At 38.1% G+C, this 6,339-nt stretch overlaps 1 protein-coding gene across 1 annotated transcript in view; it reads right to left on the bottom strand.

The window, feature by feature from the left end:
- Positions 1–6,339, bottom strand: part of LOC101987339 (transmembrane serine protease 11E) — a 72,322-nt gene that overhangs the window by 18,494 nt on the left and 47,489 nt on the right. The gene's annotated exons all lie outside the window — the stretch shown is intronic.

The raw sequence follows: 6,339 nt of genomic DNA, 5'->3' as shown, positions 1-6,339 counted from the left end.
CCGAAAGAACATCCCCATTGTCTCAGAGTGTGGGTGTACCCCTCGCGGTCCTGAGTTCCTTGCTCGTGCTCCCCCTCCTTCTGCTCCTGATTTGGACCTTGAGATTTCTGTCCTCATTTCTTTATTTATGGCACAAAGATGATGGGAATGGTCTCTATATTATAGGCACTAAACATTATCTGTAAGGACTAAACAATAGTTCTATATGTAAAATAATAATAAGAGTGCTTGGCTTACACATGGGGCTTCTGGACTAGTTAGTTGTCCTATGTCCCACAAGCAGCTTACAAGCTACAGAGTAGGTGCTGTAGAGCTATCCATTTAAAGCTTGTTTCTAGACAGTAGAATTTTCAATGGCTTATGAAATGTAGTAAAGCTTAAACTGCATAACATGCTGCAAATCTAATTCGACTTGCCTTCCAATTTCATGATCCAGTTCCAAACCTAACCTTGAGGGTGCACAGAAGGAATTATGGAAGTCCTCCTAAAACCCTAGTGTTTGAGCTAATATTTACCTATAAGCTTTTGTAATGTTTTGGTAGCCCTTTTTGTGTGACTTCATCTTTCCCTCAAAGCTCAGTCCTAACACCTGAAGGTAAACCAGACTTTTGTTTGATTGGTTCAACTGCCAGTCATTCAGATTATATATTCCAGTTAGGAAGAGAATTCAAATACTAAAAAAAAAAAAAAAAGTTACTGCTTGGTAGGTGTTTGGCTAAATGCTGCTATTTTTTAAAATTAGCTGTTTCTTGTATCTATAAATTGAGTGAAATGGGCTTCTTTCTTTCTAAAATTCTACTCATCCAATCCAATACGTGAAAGATGGAGAGAATGTCATGACCTGGTGGGGAAGTTTTGGGCACCAAATCCCATTAAAGAGGATTGTACTTCCAGCCTTTTTATTACCAGCTCTGACTCAGACTCAAACCATTCAAATGCTAAGATTCGCCACCTCTCAATAAGGCACAGGACACCCATCCTGTCTGTAGCACCCCAGTGAGAGCAGGAAGCTTCTCATAGTGTGAAAAATACTTTGCAATAAATACTTTTTATTTATAGCAGTAAAGAGAACTCATTGCTTGGTATGTAGGACCACCAGGAAATGTCACATTGATTTTGTAGCACTATAATTGCATCTTTGTGCCTGGTTCATAGAATAGGGAATATTTGTGCTACCATCTTCACAGGATCCTGCCTGTCCCAGCTGCCACTTATAAGGTATAATGTCTAGGCCCAAGGGACCCTAGTTGTTTCCCTCCCTTCTTGTTACAGTTTTCCCATGGGATGGTTACCATGGAAACTTCAGTGTTCCCTCTCTGACCTCTTTGATCGTCAGTTCTCCCTTGAGCAGGGTTCCAAACACCTGTTCCTAGGATGGTAATTACTATAATATAAAAATACTTTTTCATCAGGTGCTTATTTTTTTCCATGTGTACTGTGCCCAAGAAGCACTTCAGCTTTATTCCTGCCCATTTATCTCTGAATGCTTGCTATTCATCTGTTGCAGAAGACAGGAGATGCATATAGCAGACGTAAGCAAGACTTTGGGGTTGATACGGGGAAGGGAGGTTTTTCAAAAAATGTCATGCATGCCAGATGAAGAATATAAATTTATGTGTACACAAATCAGGATATAATGGCAAAAACGACATGGTTACTATGCTGAAATGTGTAGTATAAGTTGTATTTGTTTCACAGTGACTTCTTTAATCCAGAAAGATATCTAAGCAAAGCAATCACTAAGTTGATGAGTGCAAATCTGCTTGTATTAACAAGAAAGTGGTCAATTATCCACTTAATAAAAAAAGTGAAGATGAATATGAATAAGAGGTATTTTTCATTCTAATTTTAAGGTAATTTTATGGTGTATGAATAATAAAAACATAGGAGGTGCTAAATTATTAGCAGAAATAGAATAAGAAATGAACAAAACTTTCATTTGGATCCATGCATGTTTTGGTTTTATGATAGGTGCCTTAAATAATAAATTAGGCTTTTGAATGAAATGGAGAAGAGAGAGAAATAAAAAATGATAAAGAGAATTTATAACTGACTGAAGATCAGGTCTGGTGTGTGTGTGTGTGGGGGGGGTTATGTGTATGTCTATGTGTGCGTGTGCGTGTGTGTGTATATATACTTCATTTCACTACTGTGCCAAGGTACCATTCTGTCTTCCTTTCTTGATCCCTTCAATATCTGAGTGGCATGCTTTCTTTGGTGTTAGGAGGCAAGAGGGATATCATGGGACAAAGTCAGAGAGAATCCAGTTAAGACAATTTAGACAAACAATTATAAGAGTGTATTTCTGCATGCTTCCACCAGCTTCTTTATCCAGGTAGATGTACTACTCTCTCAAGTTGTCTCTGTATGAAAAACAAGAATTATTACATCCACTCCTAACCTGATGAGCTCTGTGGAGGTAAAAGTGTTGTAATTTTATTATATTGAATGCCCATGTGAAAAAAGTATACAAAAAAGTAGCATTTATCATACCTATTTTAATTATTGATAGTAATATTGATACCCACATTACCAAGACATTTGCCATTTGAAACCTTGTATTTGCCTTCCCCAATCTATAGCATTGTTTCCATGTCAAGTAACTTGGCTTCTTTTTTTCCCTTTATTAAGGTACAAGTTATTATTTCTTAGCTACCTTTTTTCTCAGCAAGTCATTCAGTACTAAACTGCTCCAAAGTAGATATGGTTAGAAAGTGTTCTAAAAGCACCAATAAAATGGAGGAATAAATCTATTTCTCACATCAGTGGATGCTCCTGTAGCATGTGCATGTCCTGTATCAGATACCATGTCCAAACACTTCTTTGCCACTCCAAAAGATAGCTTAATTCATCTCAATTCACCCTCAGGAAGACTTTTAGAATTCTAATTCCTTCATTAATTTCAAATTGCCAAATTGCTTCCTGGTTTTTTTTTCTTTTCATTTGGGGAAATGTATAATTAGTGAGAATTGAATAAATATAGGAAGTAAGGTACAGATGTATTTGACTGGCCTTAAATTGTTAGAAGTCAAGTAATAGACCCAACATTGTGTTATCAACATCATTTCTTAGTATGTCATTTTTAGGACAGAAATAAAAAAGGAAAGGCAGTGACAGCAAAATATGAGGGAGAGTGAGAGACGGAACAGCAAGCAAGCCTGCTAGTAGGCTGTGGGTGATTACGTAAGGAGGGAGATGCTTCTGAGGAGAGCTTGTCAGAACAAGCCCCCACTTAGCACAGGTCAGCACCATGTTCAGAACAACAGTAGCTCTCAAATTTCTTGTTCCTTCTCCCTGATTGTAAATAGTGCTGATGTTGTCAGTTCCCACATCTCAGCAGCTCAGGCCAGCCCCACTGTTCTAACAAGCATGATTATGATGTCTATAACTCGATGGTCCTGATGAGTGATCATCAGCCTCTTCCGCCAGAGTTTGGCCAGCTTTTTTGTTAAAGGCATAGCTCCTTCTGTTGCTGTTTTCTAGGCTGTGGGTTCTCTGCTACAGCTACTCAGTGCTGAAACTGTACTGCAAAGCAGCCACAGACAATAGAGTATCAATGCAGAGCTTGGCTGTATCCTGTACATTTTCATATCTAGAGACCGATCTTTAAATATGATCTAATTGCCAATTACGAGCTGATTTTTCAATCACTTAAAAAGCATGAAAACTGTTCTTAGTTCAAGCACCACATAAAAGGAAGTCATGTATCAGGTTGGGCCCCCAAAACCAGAGTTTTCAATGACCGTTCAATGGATAGCCCACAAGTCAACACTAATGATCTGTTCCTGCTGTAGTCCTGCCAAATCTGTCTCCCACTCTGCTGCTGATGAACATGTTCTTGAAATTCCCAGTATCTGACTCACAGCTTGGTAACAGTTTTCTCTCCCAGCTCCCTAGGCCCTGAAACATTCCTGGTTCTAGTAGACTCTCTTTCTACAAGTGCCATGGACAATGACTTAGCCTGTTGACACCCCGTACTTCTTCCCTTAGCAAGCTCTTCCTATTGCCTCCTGTGTAGAGCATCTGAGGTCTATCCTTTGCTCACCCCACAAAATGCTTTTGTGTGTTTAGGAGATGACTTTAAAACTCTCTGCTCTGGTTGACCTTTTCATCCTAAGCATCATATTGACAGCTTTTTGTTTTGTTTTGTTTTGTTTGTTTGTTTGTTTTTGTACCTTCATGAACGTCACCTCTCTGTATGCATTCCTACCCCATGCTCAAGAGTTGCTCATCCTTCAGGAACCAAAGGAAAGTTGACTAAACTAATTTGCAGAAAAGTCATTCTTTGGTACCATACTATGGTGTTTGATTTTTCTCAATGAACTCAGATTCTGTCTTAGTTCTAGGAAACAACTTGAGATACTGAAGACAAGGAAAGGCAAGTCAGACCTTGCTAAGAGAAACTGCTGTTCCAGAAAGTCTCATTTTCATAAAATACTTCATATGGTGATCGAGATTTATGGCTAATGTTGCTACTTGTATTTAAAACACATGGTTTTTTAACTATATATTCTTTCTACTATAAAACTGCTACCAAAGTACACAGAGTGAGAAACACAAATAAGACATAGTATAACATACATGTTATATCAGAACAATAGAAGAAAAAAATACCACAAAGTGTTAACATCATGTATCTAAGGCATTACAAATTTCCTCAAAAACAAAACAAAACAAAAAAGAATGCAACATATCTTTGCACCATTAATCAAAATTTCCCCAGCATAAACAAATGGAACACATCTTTAACTAATATTATACAACAGGAAGACAACTGATGTAGACATCTGGCCCCAATGGCACACACTCGTGGGCATGAGTGTGCATGAGTGCACATGAGGACACCCATGAGTGTCCACATTAAGTTTTTAATTAAAAAAAATAAAAAGCAGGCTTGTCATAGTGGTGCAAGCCTTTAATTTCAGCACACAGGAAACAGAGATAAGCAGATCTCTAAGTTTTAGACTTGCCTGCACTATAGAGCCATGTACATACAGAGAAACCAACATAAAAAAACAGAAATAAAATAAAATAGCAATACATCAATTAACATTTACAATGTGTTTACTACATGTATGGCACAAGCTTAGTTTACAATGGTGATTCTCAACATGTAGGTTGAGACCTCTTTGAGGGTCACATATCAGATATCCTGCATATCGAATATTCCCACTATGATTCATAACAGTAACAAAATTATAGTTATGTAGCAGTAACAAAATAATTTTGTGGTTGGGGGTGACCACAGAATGAGAAATTGTATTAAAGAGTCTCAGCTTTAGGAAGGTTGAGAACCACTGGATTACAGGTTTGTGTCTGTGTTTCCCACCCATGTAAATGCTTCAGCTGCATTTTATTTTGAATAAACCATGTATTGTCAGGACACTGTGATTTTTACTATAATATTTATAAAACAAAATTGCATAATCATCCAAGAAAGAAACAAAATAAAAAGTATATATAGGCATAGGTAGCGTGCTTACTAATTTTCTATCAACTTTACACAAACTAGAATTATGTAAAAGGAGGGAACCTGGACTGATAAAATGCCTTCAATAAGTACTGTCTCTAAGACATTTTCCTAATTAGTGATTGGTGGGGTAGGACCCAGACATTGTGGGTGGTGCTGTCCCTGGGCTGATGGTCCTGGGATCTGTAAGCAAGGAGTCAGAGCAAACCATGGGGAGCAAGCCAGTAAGTAGCACCCCTCCATGATCTCTGCATCAGCTCCTGTTTCCAGGTCCTTCCTCTACTTGAGTTCCCTTCCTCACTGCTTTGATGATGACCTATTACAGAGAACTGTGAGTGAAATAAACCCTTTCTTTCCCAAGTTGCCTTTGGTCATGGTATTTCATCACAGCAATAGTAACCCTAGCAATGACGGGTAGTATGTTTTTGTAGCTTTTTAAAAATGTATTAGTGTATTGCGTGTATACATGGGTACCACTTGCTTGCCTGGTGCCTATGGAGGTCAGACAGAGCATCAGATCCTAGAGATGCAGCTGGTTTTGAGCTATAGAGGAGGGCTGGAAAACTGATCATGAGTTCCCTGCAAGAGCAACAAATATTCTAAACTGTTGAGTTGTCTTTCTAGTCATGATTCCTAATATTTTAAGAAGAATTTCAAGCAAACTACTCTTATAAAATTGCAAAAAAACATATTTCTATTCTATTCATTGATGTACAAACTACATCATCATCATATTCTGTGGATTGATTTATATGTTTAAGCCCTATAATGATACTTGTTCATAATTCCCATAAAGAAGCTGCAATTAAAGCAAAAAATGTCAGGGGTGGGGTGGGGGGAAGGTGGAGGGAATGGAAGAAGGGGAGGGA

This window comes from Microtus ochrogaster, linkage group LG1 (assembly GCF_000317375.1).
Source record: "Microtus ochrogaster isolate Prairie Vole_2 linkage group LG1, MicOch1.0, whole genome shotgun sequence".
Lineage (NCBI taxonomy): Eukaryota > Metazoa > Chordata > Mammalia > Rodentia > Cricetidae > Microtus > Microtus ochrogaster.
Note: the sequence above shows the minus strand (reverse complement) of the source record. Positions and strands in the feature narration are given on the sequence as shown.